We start from the raw sequence: 17,555 nt of genomic DNA, 5'->3' as shown, positions 1-17,555 counted from the left end.
TAATCTACTTTCAATGACTTCCTTATCCAAGTTTTCATAACATTTCCCACAAAACTCTTTCAGTTCAGTTCAGTCGCTCTGACTCAGTCGTGTCTGACTCTTTGTGACCCCATGATTCACAGCACACCAGGCCTCCCTGTCCATCACCAACTCCCGGAGTTTACCCAAACTCATCTCCATCGAGTCAGTGATGCCATCCAGCCATCTCATCCTCTGTCGTCCCCTTCTCCTCCTGCCCTCAATCCCTCTTTTCCAATGAGTCAACTCTTCGCATGAGGTGGCCAAAGTATTGGAGTTTCAGCCTCAGCATCAGTCCTTCCAATGAACACCCAGGACTGATCTCCTTTAGAATGGACTGGCTGGATCTCCTTGCAGTCCAAGGGACTCTCAAGAGTCTTCTCCAACACCACAGTTCAAAAGCATCAATTCTTTGGCACTCAGCTTTCTTCACAGTCCAACTATCACATCCATACATGACCACTGGAAAAACCATAGCCTTGACTAGACGGACCTTTGTTGGCAAAGTTATGTCTCTGCTTTTGAATATGCTATCTAGGTTGGTCATAACTTTCCTTCCAAGGAGTAAGCATCTTTTAATTTCATGGCTGCAATCACCATCTGCAGTGATTCTGGAGCCCAGAAAAATAGTCTGCCACTGTTTCCACTTTTTCCCCATCTATTTCCCATGAAGTGATGGGACCAGATGTCATGATCTTCGTTTTCTGAATGTTGAGCTTTAAGTCAACTTTTTCACTCTCCACTTTCACCTTCATCACGAGGCTCTTTAGTTCTTCCTCACTTTCTGCCATAAGGGTGGTGTCATCTGCATATCTGAGGTTATTGATATTTCTCCCAGCAATCTTGATTTCAGCTTGTGCTTCTTCCAGCCCATCGTTTCTCATAATGTACTCTGCATAAACGAAACTCTTTAGGCCCTCATAATATTTTGTTTGGGCTTCTGTGGTGGCTCAGATGATAAAGAATTTGCTGCAGTGCAGGAGACTCGGGTTCGATTCCTGGGTCAGGAAGATCCCCTGGAGAAAGAAATGCTTAAAATTCCTATGTATAGACCATTCAGTGTAGCATAGATGCGGCCAGTTTCCGGCTTGCAAATAATAGGACACAAGTTCAAATCCTGACTTTCCCATTTATCAATTATAATACTTTAAAGAAGTTAATAATAACATCTCACTGAGCTGTTGGAAGAATTAAATATTCTATATATATTTTTAACTGTTAAAAGTAACTGATTCCTGGTCCCAAAGTTGCAAATGTTAAGGATGTGAATAGAGTTGATTTTTATATCACCACAGTACCTGGAAGATTGCATGATGTATAATATAGATTTAATAAATATTTGCTGAACAAAGACAAATAAAGTTTGAATTTAAATGCAAAATATTAGATGTTCCCATATACTTTCCAGTCAAAAAACAACAACAACAACAACAACTTTTCAGGATGCCATATGGTCCTAAGTACTTGCTCAGGATGGAGACAGAAAAAGAATTAATGAGATAAAGAGTTCCTACTATAACTTTACTTTGAACTTTTGGACAAGATTGTACTGAATTTCAAATCTACTCATAGAAACTTCAAATTTACTCATAGATATTTCAAAGCTACTTACATAGCTGTGTAAAAATTCTCCTATGTTATTTTAATGAAACCAATAATTAAATTTATTGCTTTCAGAATTCCTCCAGCTTCCCTGGTGGCTCAGTGGTAAAGAATTTGCCTGCAATGCAGGAGACCTGCGTTTGATCCCTGGGTCAGAAAGATCCCCTGGAGAAGTAAACGGCAACCCACTCCAGTATTCTTGCCTGGGAAATATCATGCACAGAGGAGCCTGGCCTCTACGGGGTCACAAAGAGTAGGACACAACTGAGCGACTAACGTTTGTACTTCACTTGAAGAAAACAAAATGATTTTTAAACCATATGAAAATGATGAACAGAAGTACAGGCAGCAAGCAAAGCTATCTCACTTATTTAGATTATGAAAAATTCTCACATGGATGAGTTATATGAGTTATATATATATAAAGATATATAATGTGAAGATTACAATTTTAATTATTTCCTACACTAAAAAAGTAGAGATCATTTAACATATCATGTTCAAATACCTTGACATTTACTCATTCAACATAGATTTTTCTGTTAAGGCATTTTTGTAGAAGCACCCTGTCCATATAGTAGGCACTAGTCACATATGAATATTTAAATTTAAGTTATGTCAAATAAAATTAAACACAATTTAAAATTTCTTAGTCACACAAGTCACATTTCAATTGCCCTGCTGCTGCTGCTGCTGCCAAGTCACGTCAGTTGTGTCTGACTCTGTGTGACCCCATAGACGGAAGCCCACCAGGCTCCTCTGTCCCTGGGATTCTCCAGGCAAGAACACTGGAGTGGGTTGCTATTTCCTTCTCCAATGCATGAAAGTGAAGTCGCTCAGTTGTGTCCAACTCTTTGCTACCCCGTGGACTGTAGCCTACCAGGCTCCTCTGTCCATGGGATTTTCCAGGCCATAGTACTGGAGTGGGTTGCCATTTCCTTCTCTGGGGGATCTTACCGACCCAGGGATCGAACCCAGGTCTCCCCCATTGTAGACAGATGCTTAACCGTCTGAGCCATAAGGCCAGGTCCTGTGCCAAAGAACTGAAGACAGAAGATGAGACATGAGGCAAAACTACTTTAACATGAAATGGTTTTAATTTTATTAAACCAGTGCCCTAGGAATACTGAGGATGAGGCAAGTTTAATTTGAAGACTACATTTGCAATACTCTACATTTCTCATTTTATATAAAAAATAAAACCCTTAGATCCATGACTCTACAAAAGTGAAGGTCTGTAATGCTGTTTGACTACTTCTTACTACATAAATACTCTTATGGTTTTACTAGCAACATATAAGGTGAATGTATTTTCAACTTAAGACAGTTGACATTCGGTGGTTTCTAAATAACTTTATTTACTAAATACTCAGGAAATAATGAATGCGCTTCTAAGTTACTTCAAATTCAAAATAACTTTGTGGCTCAAGTTAAAAAATAATGAACATAATTTGTTAAACGCAAAATCAACTTGAGATCAGAGTGATGAATTTAGATTACAAAATTCTTTCTGGAGATGAAGTGCTTATATTAAAAGTTACAAAAAATGTTTGTCTAACTAGCTATCTCTTCATATTGTTTTCCTTCCTTATCTCTCTTAGAATATAAACGCAGCTAATACGTAAGGCCCGTTTTACTCAGTGGCGTTACTGACAAGCTGTCTTCTGCTGATGGCAAGGGCCTCCTCGGTGCCCCAGGGCGGTGTAATAACCTACCAGCACAAGGTGGTGCTCTGTTCTTATGAAACAGCCTGCCTTCGATTTGGCTCAAGGAAGCAGAGGTCACACAACCTTACTGCTTGACCAGTTTTTAGGAAGATTTAAAAAACTGCTATTGTATAATCCTTATTTGAAAATCACATTGCAGCCACCTAAAAATTATTCCTATAAAGCTATCCTAATCATCATAATTCCAACCACTTGAGAGGATCCAATTTATCTCATTGTACTCAATAGTACTCATTTTGATGACAGTAGGCATTGGATCTTTCCAAATGCTTCTTTTCATTTTCTCTGTTTCTGATTATTTTTGATCAGATAGTTCTTGTGTTTCTTTTTGGTTTGTCTCAAGCCTATTGTTTCTATAAATTGATCAGACATTTTCCTGGATAAAGTCTTCTAGTTTGGCCTCTGAATGGTAAGAATGACATTTTATTCTGCTTCTTACATAAGTATGAACATAGGTAACAGCCATATAATTATATATTTAAATATTTACCCAATGACAAATCTGTACCTCTATCTTTCTCTAGGGAAACCCTGACAGCATAAGTTGAAAATGTGACTTATGTAGAATTAACCACATTCAAAAATAAGCCTCCTTGTTGCTGGACAGGGAGCAGGCAAATGTCATATTCCATTTAACAATCTGTTTCTACTGGAGAACAATTAGATATAGCTTCAAAAATCAGTGTTTTATTAGATAAGTTTAGAATATAGATCTATAGCCCCACAACGAGCTAAAGGAATGATTACAACATTACATAATTTCACATATGCCAAACCTACTACTGAAATGGAACCTGCAACTCTATCCCACCAGTTAGGCCTGTGTTTATTTTCACTAGTTCTCAAGGAAATTTTTCATAAATGCTTTACATTTTGGGGATATGATCTCAAAATACTCTCAATCCATATTCTCCATTCTTAATCTTACAAAAAGATTTATCCTGTTTACAAATACTTAAAAATTTTCTCAGCAAACAGACCAGGAGAAGTTGCCTATTTCTCAAAGGTTTTAAAATTGCAAAATAAGTACACTCAAGGAAAAAAAAATGAGAAAAAGTTCTATTTGTTCAGAACTGTGTTCTATAATAACATCTCTGATGAAAGTTTGCTGATGTCATGACCAGTGTCATAAGATCAGAGCTTCAAAGAACATACTGTCTGGTTACTATAGCATTTCTATATTTGGATTAATTGGAAATAGAAATGTGGATAGCATTATCTTTGAAATTAAATGAGACTCCTAATGGGAAAGCTAATTACTGAATTCACTTTGACTTTCTGTTTTACTAGTAAAAATTTAGGCTATTGAATTGAACAATATGTACTCAGGACTAGAAATGGAAATCAGGGCATCCATGGACAGAGCAGAGTGGAACCAGTGGCTGTTACTGAGTCAGACCTGATCTTAGTGTTTTGTTAGAGAGGATTGTTATTGTTAATATTGTCACCTTTATGACAAGGATTCTAATATGAAGAGTACTTGGAATTCTTAAAACACTTCCATTAGTCTATTCAATAACCTACTTCTGACATCCATTAAGGTATCTTTCCCACTGTGTGATCAGGCAGCTCTACCAGAAGCCATAATCTGAATGTACTGGGTAAGAATTAGGGAGGAAATCCATGAGCTTGAAACACAAAATGGTAATTTATCTGGGTTTCAGTATAGAAATGTTTCTTTTCCTAAAGGTTTCATTTTCTGAACAGATTTTCAATCAACACCCCACCCACCATATATAACCATAATAAAGATGGTAGCTGATGGGGTTTGGGAAAGTTCAGCTGCCTTTGTTATGCTATTTACATAATGGAACATATAGTACTAATATCCATGAAGACTTAAAAACCAATCAGTAAGTAAAAAGGTAAAATAAATACATATCAAGTAGTGAAGGGAAAGTGAAAGTTGCTCAGTCATGTTTGACTCTTTGTGACCCCATGGACTCTACAGTCCATGGAATTCTCCAGGCCAGAATACTGGAGTAGGTAACCTTTCCCTTCTCCAGGGGATCTTCCCAACACAGGGATCTAACCCAGGTCTCCCACGTTGCAGGTGGATTTTTTACCAGCTGAGCCAAAAGGGAAGCCCAAGAATACTGGAATGGATAGCTTATCCCTTCTCCAGAGGATTTTCCTGACCCAGGAATCCAAACGGGGTCTCCTGCATTGCAAGTGTACAGGATTTTAGGAACTAGAGAGAAGTTTTTCAGTGTCAAATTAGATAAGTAACTAATTCTTCAATAAGACTGATCTGATTATGCAATTTTTTGTATCATTTTTGGTATGAAGGTCCAAGTTGTGTCCCTAGATCCTGATTCAATAAAACAGTATGGAAAATGCTAGCCTAGAAGTATCTTTATGATAGAAAGTCAGTATTTGTTGTTCCTGACAGTTTTATACTAAAGACATGGAGTTCTGCAGCTACTCCAGAATCATTCCAATGCTTGCTTTCCCTTTACCTCCAATAGCCTAAATTGGGATAATCTCTAGAATTCTCCCTAAATGGAGGAAATAAAATATCTCCTTTTATTTTCTATCAATCTTTATTCTATGCTTCTCTTTCTGCATTCCTCACTATTTAGAGGGCTTCTTGCCATTTTTCTGCTGTGTGGGCCAAAGGACATCATCCATTCCTTCCAAGATCCCTGAGTGATAATGAACTAATAAGGTTTTTAACACAGGTTGTGCCCTCCACTATTTGTAGTCGTTGTTGTTTTTGGTCACTCAATTGTGTCCGACTCTTTTGTGACCCCATGGACTGTAGCCTGCCAGTCTCCTCTTGCCATTGGATTTCCCAGGCAAGCATACTAGAGTGGGTTGTCTTTCCCTTCTCCAGGGGATCTTCCCAACCCAGTGATTGAACCCACATCTCTTTTTTTGGCAGGCAGATTCTTTACCACTGAGCCATTGGGAAAGCTCCCTTCCGCTATTTACATGAGCTAACTTTCTTTATAAATTTTGTGTCAAACACACTAATAGAATACATTTTTCTGCTTTACTCCAAGTGTCTTATATTGACATTCCATAGCTGTAAAATTATGATATTAATATATAACAATTTAAAATATAAGTCCTTTACCGATAAGAACTGTTAGAACTAATAAACACATTCAGTAAAGTTGTATGATACAAGATTAATAAATAAAATATTGCATTTCTATACACTGATAATGAACGGATAAAGAGATATCAATATACTGATAAAGAGATATCAAGATAACAATCCCATTTATAATCAAAGCAAAAAGAATAAAATATCTAGAAGTAAATTTAACAAAGGAGTTAAAAGAGCTACACTCTGAAAGACACTGTGAGAGAAATTGAAGACTATAAAGTAAATGGAAGGATATCCTATATTTATTAATTGGAAGATTTGAGAGTGTCGATTCTTAGGTAGGTTGATAAGAAGTCCAGGGTCCCCAAGGAGGAGAAAGGAGTCTGGGGCTCTCCAGGAGGAGAAAAGGACAAACTTTTTTTTCCCTCTAAGCCCAGAGCTAATATTTGCACAACAAAACAACTCATTTTGCTCAGGGATATGTTTTTCCCTAAACTCTGTACCATGATGGCTACTCCATTTCTTCTAAGGGATTCCTGCCTGCAGTAGTAGATATAATGGTCATCTGAGGTAAATTCACCCATTCCAGTCCATTTCAGTTCGCTGATTCCTAGAATGTCGACATTCACTCTTGCCATCTCTTATTTGACCACTTCCAATTTGCCTTGATTCATAGACCTGACATTCCAGGTTCCTATGCAATATTGCTCTTTACAGCATCGGACCTTGCTTCTATCACCAGTCACATCCACAACTGGGTATTGTTTTTGCTTTGGCTCCATCCTTTCATTCTTTCTGGAGTTATTTCTCCACTGATCTCCAGTAGCATATTGGGCACCTACTGACCTGGGGAGTTCCTCATTCAGTATCCTATCATTTTGCCTTTTCATACTGTTCATGGGGTTCTCAAGGCAAGAATACTGAAGTAGTTTGCCATTCCCTTCTCCAGTGGACCGCATTCTGTCAGATCTCTCCACCATGACACGCCCATCTTGGGTGGCCCCACAGGCATGGCTTAGTTTCATTGAGTTAGACAAGGCTATGGTCCTAGTGTGATTAGATTGACTAGTTTTCTGTGATTATGGTTTCAGTGTGTCTGCCCTCTGATGCCCTCTCGCAACACCTACCATCTTACTTGGGTTTCTTTTACCTTGGACGTGGGGTATCTTTTCATGCCTACTCCAGCAAAGCGCAGCCATTGCTCCTTACCTTGGACAAAGGGTATCTCCTCACCACCACCCCTCCTGACCTGGCATGTGGAAAAGCTCCTCTAGGCCCTCCTGGGCCAGGGCAGCCACCGCTCCTTGAAGGTGGGATTGCTCCTCCCGGCCGCCACCCCTGACCTCGGGTAGCTCCTCTCGGCCGCACTATGCGACATCACAGCCGCCCATGCTAGACAGAATGATCTCTGTTCGTTTCCAAGGCAAACCATTCAATATCACAGTAATCCAAGCCTATGCCCCAACCAGTAATGCTAAAGAAGCTGAAGTTGAACGGTTCTATGAAGACCTACAAGACCTTTGAGAACTAACACCCAAAAAAGATGTCTTTTTCATTATAGGGAACTGGAATGCAAAAGTAGGAAGTCAAGAAACACTTGGGGTAACAGGCAAATTTGGCCTTGGAGTACGGAATGAAGCAGGGCAAAGGCTAATAGAGTTTTGCCAAGAAAATGCACTGGTCATAGCAAACACCCTCTTTCAACAACACAAGAGAAGACTCTACACATGGACATCACCAGATGGTCAACACCGAAATCAGATTGATTATATTCTTTGCAGCCAAAGATGGAGAAGCTCTATACAGTCAACAAAAACTAGACCAGGAGCTGACTGTGGCTCAGATCATTAACTCCTTATTGCCAAATCCAGACTTAAATTGAAGAAAGTAGGGAAAACCACTAGACCATTTAGGTATGACCTAAATCAAATCCCTTATGATTATACAGTGGAAGTGGGAAATAGATTTAAGGGACTAGATCTGATGGATAGAATGCCTGATGAACTATGGACAGAGGTTTGTGACATTGTACAGAAAACAGGGATCAAGACCATCCCCATGGAAAAGAAATGCAAAAAAGCAAAATGGGTGTCTGAGGAGGCCTTACAAATAGCTGTGAAAAGAAGAGATGTGAAAAGCAAAGGAGAAAAGGAAAGATATTCCCATCTGAATGCAGAGTTCCAAAGAATAGCAAAAAGAGATAAGAAAGCCTTCCTCAGCAATCAATGCAAAGAAATAGAGGAAAACAACAGAATGGGAAAGACTAGAAATCTCTTCAAGAAAATTAGAGATACCAAGGGAACATTTCATGCAAAGATGGGCTCGATAAAGGACAGAAATGCTATGGACCTAACAGAAGCAGAAGATACTAAGAAGAGGTGGCAAGAATACACAGAAGAACTGTACAAAAAAGATCTTCACAACCCAGATAATCACGATGGTGTGATCACTGACCTAGAGCCAGACATCCTGGAATGTGAAGTCAAGTAGGCCTTAGAAAGCATCACTATGAACAAAGCTAGTGGTGGTGATGGCATTCCAGTTGAGCTAGTTCAAATCCTGAAAGATGATGCTGTGAAAGTGCTGCACTCAATATGCCAGCAAATTTGGAAAACTCAATAGTGGTCTCAGGACTGCAAAACGTCAGTTTTCATTCCAATCCCAAAGAAAGGCAATGCCAAAGAATGCTCAAAGTGAGTGAAGTTGTTCAGTCGTGTCCAATTCTTTGCGACCCCATGGACTGTAGCCTACCAGGCTCCTCCCTCGATGGGATTCTCCATGCAGGAGTACTGGAGTGGGTTGCCATTTGCTTCTCCAGAGGATCTTCCAGACCCAGGGATTGAACCCGGGTCTCCCGCATTCCAGGCAGATGCTTTAACATCTGAGCCACCAGGGAAGCCCCAAAGAATGCTCAAACTACTGCACAATTGCACTCATCTCCCATGCTAGTAAAATAATCTTCAGCAGTACATGAACCATGAAATTCCAGATGTTCAAGCTGGATTTAGAAAAGGCAGAGGAACCAGACATCAAATTGCCAACATCTGTTGGATCATCAAAAAAGCAAGAGAGTTCCAGAAAAACATCTATTTCTGCTTTATTGACTATGCCAAAGCCTTTGACTGTGTGTATCACAATAAACTGGAAAATTCTGAAAGAGATGAGAATACCAGACCACCTGACCTGCCTCTTGAGAAACCTGTATGCAGGTCAGGAAGCAACAGTTAGAACTGCACATGGAACAGACTTGTCCCAAATAGGAAAAGGAGTACATAAAGGTTGTATATTGTCACCCTGCTTATTTAACTTATATGCAGAGTACATCATGAGAAACGCTGGGCTGGAGGAAGAACAAGCTGGAATCAAGATTGCCAGAAGAAATATGAATAACCTCAGATATGCAGATGACACCTCCCTTATGGCAGAAAGTGAAGAAGAACTAAAGAGCCTCTTGATGAAAGTGAAAGAAGAGAGTGAAAAAGCTGGCTTAAAGCTCAACATTCAGAAAACTGAGATCATGGCATCTGGTACCATCACTTCATGGCAAATAGATGGAGAAACAGTGGAAACAGTGGCAGACTTTATTTTTTTGGGCTCCAAAATCACTGTAGATGGTGATTGCAGCCATGAAATTAAAAGACACTTACTCCTTGCAAGGAAAGTTATGACCAACCTAGATAGTATATTAAAAAGCAGAGATTACTTTGCCAACAAAGGTCCGTCTAGTCAAGACTATGGTTTTCCCAGTAGTCATGTTTGGATGTGAGAGTTGGACTATAAAGAAAGCTGAGTGCAGAAGAATTGAAGCTTTTGAACTGTGGTGTTGGAGAAGATTCTTGAGAGTCCCTTGGACTGCAAGGAGAGCCATCCAGGCCATCCTAAAGGAGACCAGTTCTGGGTGTTCATTGGAAGGACTGATGTTGAAACTGAAACTCCAATACTTTGGCCACCTGATGCAAACAGCTAGCTCATTTGAAAAGACCCTCATGTTGGGAAAGATTGAAGGCAGGAGGAGAAGGAGATGACAGAGGATGAGATGGTTAGATGGAATCACTGACTCAATGGATGTGAGTTTGAGTAAATTCTGGGTGTTGGTGATGGACAGGGAGGCCTGGTGTGCTGCAGTGTGCCGGGAGCCAGAGTGAGGAACTCCGCCCGTGGCAAAGGTCATGAGGAAGGAGGTTCGGCGTACGCAAAGGCGGGATCGAGCCTCAGGAGTCCCCCTGGAAATTCTCGAGCATCTACCCCCAAAACCAGAGTCCGCCTACTTTACTGCTTTGTGCTCTTACCTACACCTCTGACTTTACAGGGGGCTTTCCCCCACCACCTCTCTCTGAAAAAGAGTTAACTTACAGCTCCAGTTAATAAAGTTCCTGGGCGTGACAAGAGTGTTTCAACCTACAAACTCCTTTAGAAGTTCTCTGCTGCTGCTACTGCTAAGTCACTTCAGTCTTGTCTGACTCTGTGAGACCCCAAAGACGGCAGCCCATCAGGCTCCCCCGTCCCTGGGATTCTCCAGGCAAGAACACTGGAATGGGTTGCCATAGGTTCTTCTGGCCACATGTGATTGTTCACAGCCTCCCAACCGTGAGAGGCATGAGATGTTCTAAACTGTCTAAATACAGATTCCTTTGAGTAGTTAAAAGATTGATTAGAAATTGTATTGGTGAAGGGTTTTTCACTTGTTGGGCCAATGTTTGCTGCTAAGTTTCCATATCCCTTACCTACTGTGTCCCTGGGAGTGTATTGATTAATATAATTGGTGTATAGGAATGTAAGTAGTAGCTTTAATGTTTGTAATCTTGGACCCTTGAGTTAATTCTTTTCTTGTTATAGCCCACCACACCTTTGCCCTATAGGAATGCAACTTTATCTAATGCTTTCGGAGGGTTGCACCTGACTTTAGAATAATCACCTTTAGAGAAAAATAAGTTTTCTGAAGAAAGGATCTTAAAATGTTAACAGGCCTCCTGGCCAGAAGATGAGGTAAATCACCTAAACTTTTGCATATGATAAGTTTGAAAGCCTGGCTTCTATAGGGATCAAGGACTGCTGTCCTTGCATGACTCTACCCCTTCCCCCATTATCCTTTATGCACAACTTAAGGTATAAAAACTACTTTGGAAAATAAAGTGCGGGCCTTGCTCACCAAAGCTTGGTCTCCCCATGTCGTTCTTTCTCTCCCCTTCTGGCTGAATTCCCATCTGGAGCATGGAGGCTCGTCAAGCCTACTAATTATGCCCGGGCTTCTAAGATCTGACCAGGGAGGCCTTAGTGTCTCCTCTCCTTCGGGAGAATGGGAGGACGCCTGCGGCCTATGTAGGTGATGTAAATTCCTTGTCTTGGAATTTTTTTAGCTTTCCATGTAAACCGAGTTATTCAGCCTCTTTTCTGCGCTGAATTTTCCTACTGAGCTATCCTTATTCTATTACTCTTTATATCTCTAATTAATATTTAATTAAAGCTATTGTGTCCAGTTCGTCGACGCCGTCCCTGCTTTGAATTCCCTGGATCCACCGGGGCTGGACCCCAGCAGCAGTGTATGGGGTCATAAAGAGTCAGACATAATTGAGTGACTGAACTGAACTGAATTGAAATGTAAGACTTGAAACCATAAAACTCCTAGAAGAAAACATGCAGTTCACTCTTTAACATTAGTCTTAGCAATATTTGGGGAGTGGGGGTGAGGATATCTCTCCTCAGTCAAGGCAAAAGTAAACAAATGAGACCTCATCACTAAAATATCTTTTGCACAGTGTACAGAACCATCAGTAAAACAGAAAGACAATCTACTAAATGCAAGAAGATAGTTGTAAATTATGTTTTCAATAAGGGGTTAATGCTTAGATATACAAAATCTCATACAACTCAAAAAAAAAAAAAAAAAAAAACCAATTTAAAAACTCAGCAGGGGACCTAAATAGGCATTTCCCAATGACACAGAGATAGCTGACTGGCACATGAAAAGATGCTCAACATCAGTAATTGTCTGGCAACTGCAAGTCGAAACCACAAGGAGATATCACCTTACATCTGTCAGAATGGCTATCATCAGAAAGATAGGAAAGCAAAAATGTTGGCAAGGATATGGAGAAAAAGAAACCCTCATGCACTGCTAATAGAAATGTGAACTGGTGTAGCCGCTATGGAAAACAGCATGGAGGTTCCTCCAAAAGTTAAAAGTAGAGCCACCATACAATCCAGCAACTCCACTCCATTGGTTATTTATCCAATGAAAATGAGACACAAATACCAGAAGATACATGCACCCCAATGTTCAAAGTTGCATTACTTATAGCAAAAATATAGAACAACCTAATCATCCATCAACAGCTGTATGTTACTCAGCCATAAAACAAATAAGGAAATTGTGCCATTTATGACAACATGGGTGGACTTCAAGGGTATTACGTTTAGTGAAATAAATCAGACAAAGACAAATACTCTATGTTCTCCACTTATATGTGGAATCTAAAAAACGAAGCATCACTCATTATCAGAGAAATGCAAATCAAAACCACAATGAGGTACCATTTCACGCCAGTCAGAATGGCTGCGATCCAAAAGCCTACAAGCAATAAATGCTGGAGAGGATGTGGAGAAAAGGGAACCCTCTTACACTGTTGGTGGGAATGCAAACTAGGACAGCCACTATGGAGAACAGTGTGGAGATTCCTTAAAAAACTGGAAATAGAACTGCCATATGATCCAGCAATCCCACTGCTGGGCATATACACCGAGGAAACCAGAATTGAAAGAACAGGAGCCCCAATGTTCATCACAGCACTGTTTATAATAGCCAGGACATGGAAGCAACCTAGATGTCCATCAGCAGATGAATGGATAAGAAAGCTGTGGTACATATACACAATGGAGTATTACTCAGCCATTAAAAAGAATACATTTGAATCAGTTCTAATGAGATGGATGAAACTGGAGCCTATTATACAGAGTGAAGTAAGCCAGAAAGAAAAACACCAATACAGTATACTAATGCATATATATGGAATTTAGAAAGACGGTAACAATAACCCTATATGCGAGACAGCAAAAGAGACACAGATGTATAGAACAGTCTTTTGGACTCTGTGGGAGAGGGAGTGGGGGATGATTTGGGAGAATGGCATTGAAACATGTATAATATCATATAAGAAACGAATCGCCAGTCCAGGTTTGATGCAGGATACAGGAAGCTTGGGACTGGTGCACTGGGATGACCCAGAGGGATGGTATGACGAGGGAAGTGGGAGGGGGGTTCAGGATTGGGAACACGTGTACACCCATGGTGGATTCATGTTGATGTATGGCAAAACCAATACAATATTGTAAAGTAAAAAAAATAAAAAATATAAAAATAAATAAAATAAAAAAACGAACCAAATGATTGAATATAACAAAACAGAAACAAAACAGGTGAAAAAGTTTAAGAAGTACAAACTGTTAGGCATAAAATAAATAAGTTATAAAGTTGTGATGTGCAGTATAACACAGAGAACATAGTCAATATTTTAGGGTAACAGTATGGAGTATGTTCTATAAAAAGACTACATTACTATGTTGTAGACTTGAAACTAATATGATACTATATGCCAACTACAGTCAAATTAAAAAAGAAAGTTACATCAACTTATTTTCCCACTAACACTGTATCAAAGTGTCCACTACCTCACATCCTCGCCAGGACTAGATATTTCTAAACTTTTATAATTTTGGCTGATCAATTTTATTTATGCATAGTTTAATTGTTTCAATAATTTTCAGTTTTTGATTACTGAGAAGTAGACATTGGGCACTGTATTTCTACTTCACCATTGCATTTTCCATATCATTTGTTCTCTTTTTTTTTCTGCTGAGGTATTTGTCATTTCCTTATTTGATTTTTAAAGGTTGTTAAATGTAAGAGATTTAATGTTTTACACTTAATTTAAATTAATTGGGTTGCCCAGCAAACAAATTCTATTTTTAATTTGGGAGGATTCCACCTTTCTTTCCACTCTGGAAACAAAATGAGATATAATATTTTCTCTCTCCATCCTCTGGCATGCAGATCAGAGTCACATGATCTAAGTATGGCTAATTAGATGTTTTCTGGGGATGCTGAATCTAGAGGTTGTGACGTCATGACACATGAGAGTCAGTAAGAGAGAATTCAAGGGAGCTGGGAAAGTAAAGGGCCCAGAAGCTTCACAATGACCACCTAGCGAGAAGATGCTATTCCTGTACAGAATTTTGATTGCACCTGTTTTTCCTTGCTGCTGATTCAAACCTGCTTCTTAATCCCTCCTGTTGATTTGATAAGCAATTCCCAAAACTACTTTTCTGCCTAGGTTAAATGGTCTTTTTTGTTGTTGTTTGTAACTAAGAACATTACTAATAGAGATATTTTTATAAATATATATTTCTAGTGATGTTTTTATAACTTTTCATTATATATTTTTCATATATTATGCTTTAAATTTTTTACTAAATACATAAGTATTTACTCTATGAAGACTACTACTGATGTGTTGTTATAGGACTTTGTAATAGCACAGTTATTAAAATATTGATCTAATATCTATTCTAGTACTAGTAGTACATCTTTAATATATTTGGCATTATTTGTATTATTTTGGTTCTCAAATAACTAATTGCCTCTCCTTTTTTTTAATGATCAAAACTTTGTTCATTGATTTAAAAAACTAATATTAATTCTGTTGTTGAGATTGTTTTATTTCATTGATTAGCCACTTCTTGGAATCTCACTACACAATCAATGTAGCTTAAATTATTCTTTTATACCGATAAGGTTAGTGCCTTCACTATATGTTTTTTCCATAATTTTACTGTATTTTTTATCCACTTATTTTTCTAGATTTAGATTACAAATTTTTCAAATTAAAAAATTGGTAACTTTGTTATTGCATAAAATAAACAGATTAATTTGAAGAAACTTCACAGATATTCTAAGACCAAATAATACTTTTATATTTACCTGTTTTGTTTTATATTCCTCAGTAGAATTTTCTTTTAATGTATGTTCTAGACATTACTTGTTAAGTATATGTGTTTTGAATTATATTTCTATTTAATTTAAAAACTGATTATTGTTAGCTTTCAAGGGAGTTATTAGAAGTATTTAGTATATTTACTTTGTGTGAGTTTATTTACTAAACTTAAATTTGAATTCCAGTAGTTAGATTCCCTTGGCATATAATCATATCATATGCAAAGAATAATTTAATATCCTTTCAAGTCATATCTGTTTCTTTGCATGACTGGATAGCTCTTCATAATGTAAAAATTATAGTAATGATAAAAATTATATCTTGTACCTAACCTAATAGATCATGTTCCAGATTTTTTGTTTGCTTGCTTATTTTTGTTTATCATTAAATCAGATGCTTTTGGGGGAACGGGAGAGACTAATTTTGAGCATGATGTATATTTGTATTATTAATAATTAGGCACTTGTAGGAGGTCATTTGTGGATATGGGAGTTGAGGAATTTTTGTCTGTATTTTGCCTTTTCTCTGTATATAACCCACTCAGACTAAATACACAGAAAGGATTTCATGACCATTAGAAAGTACACTCCAATTTTATTTTGCTCTCCTGCACTACCATTTTGGCACTACTTCTGATAAAATACAAGATTCGTAGTCTAAGACTTTTTGTTGGTGATCCCCTACTCTTACGTTATTGGTTCACTGTTATAAAAAGTGGCTTCAAATGGATTGTTTTCATCTCTTCTACATTTTTTCTTTCATCTCTTCTGCAGTCAAAGCAAATTTTGCAGGATCTTGGAAAATCTCCTTCCTGAAAAACTACATCCAATTTGCACATATTACATGTAGCAAATGACTACTCTTTTTCACAAGGTTTGCATGAGACAGACAAAATACAAAATTTTTATCCAAATCATGTCTTGAAAAACTGAGTCACAGTACAAACAATTTCAACAAAGGGGCTACAGTAAGACTAATAACTACTGATTTTCAAAGAATATCTTACTGAAGATGTATTTTACAATGTACATATAGAAATTAAGTCCTCAAACTATTCACAGAGACATGTAGATTGCTAGAAGATCATCCAAAAGAGACTTAGTTTGCTCCTCAAGTTTGGGGGTAGAAGGAGGTATATGGTTTATAGAAAAATACACACACACACACACACACATATATCTGTATATAAACATACATGCAGTGTGTGTGTACTTGTGTGTGTATGAAAAGTAGGCACAGATATTCCCTCTAATAAGTATAATTTATTTACATACTTAACCCCTCTGTAAAAAATTATCCCAAATCAGTCTTTTCTTTTTTTCTGCTGTATGAAATATAACTGACTACAAGAACAAAATACTTATAAAGGGGGATTATAGCCAGAAGCCTAACGGGTGGTGTGTGCTAAGTCCCTTCTTTGGTCCCTCTGCAAAGTGTCCAACTCTTTATTTTTGTCTCTGTGTTCAAGACCCACAGAACTTGACATATAGCAGTATATGCACAAAGACAGTGGCTGGCAAAAAATATTGTTTAGTTGTCCGTTTGCCTTCCCCAGGGGAGGTGTGTAAAAAAAATAATAATAACTTCCAAGAAACAATGAGTTATGGTCAGATCCTCTCGCTTCCAGTTTTATCACCAGATGTGGCATACTAGTGACCTGGAGTGGAAGAAGGAGCTTCCATCTTTCCTATGAGATCCTCTGATCAAGATATTTGTTGGATTTGACAGAATTTTCTCCAACTGTTTCTCACAACAATGTATTAATATTGTGAGAAAAGAAGTTAAGTATCAGTGCCCAAACTCATCTTAGAATTTGTTATGAAAATCTAGAAAAAAAAATACTTTAAAGTTTAATAGGATAAAGTTGCCAATATTCCCTATTTCATTGCTGATGGTATTTTAATTCCCCAAGTTTTCTTTTATCATTTGGACAGATTCTAGGAGTGAGGAAAGGGAGTTCTAATGCAATTATGTTTGGCTCCATCTTTTTGAAAATTTAATTTTGTTTTTCATCTGTTCTGTTCAATGTTTTGGTTCTGTAATGCAGTCAGTTTCTAGGAACTAAACTGTGCTCAGGAAAGCATAGATGAGCTTTCTCTTCTCTTGGAAAAGAAGAAAAATATCTAAGTAATTCATGGTAAATGATTGCAACTCAAAGAAATGAGG

This window comes from Bos indicus, chromosome 1 (assembly GCF_029378745.1).
Source record: "Bos indicus isolate NIAB-ARS_2022 breed Sahiwal x Tharparkar chromosome 1, NIAB-ARS_B.indTharparkar_mat_pri_1.0, whole genome shotgun sequence".
NCBI classification, from domain to species: domain Eukaryota; kingdom Metazoa; phylum Chordata; class Mammalia; order Artiodactyla; family Bovidae; genus Bos; species Bos indicus.
Note: the sequence above shows the minus strand (reverse complement) of the source record.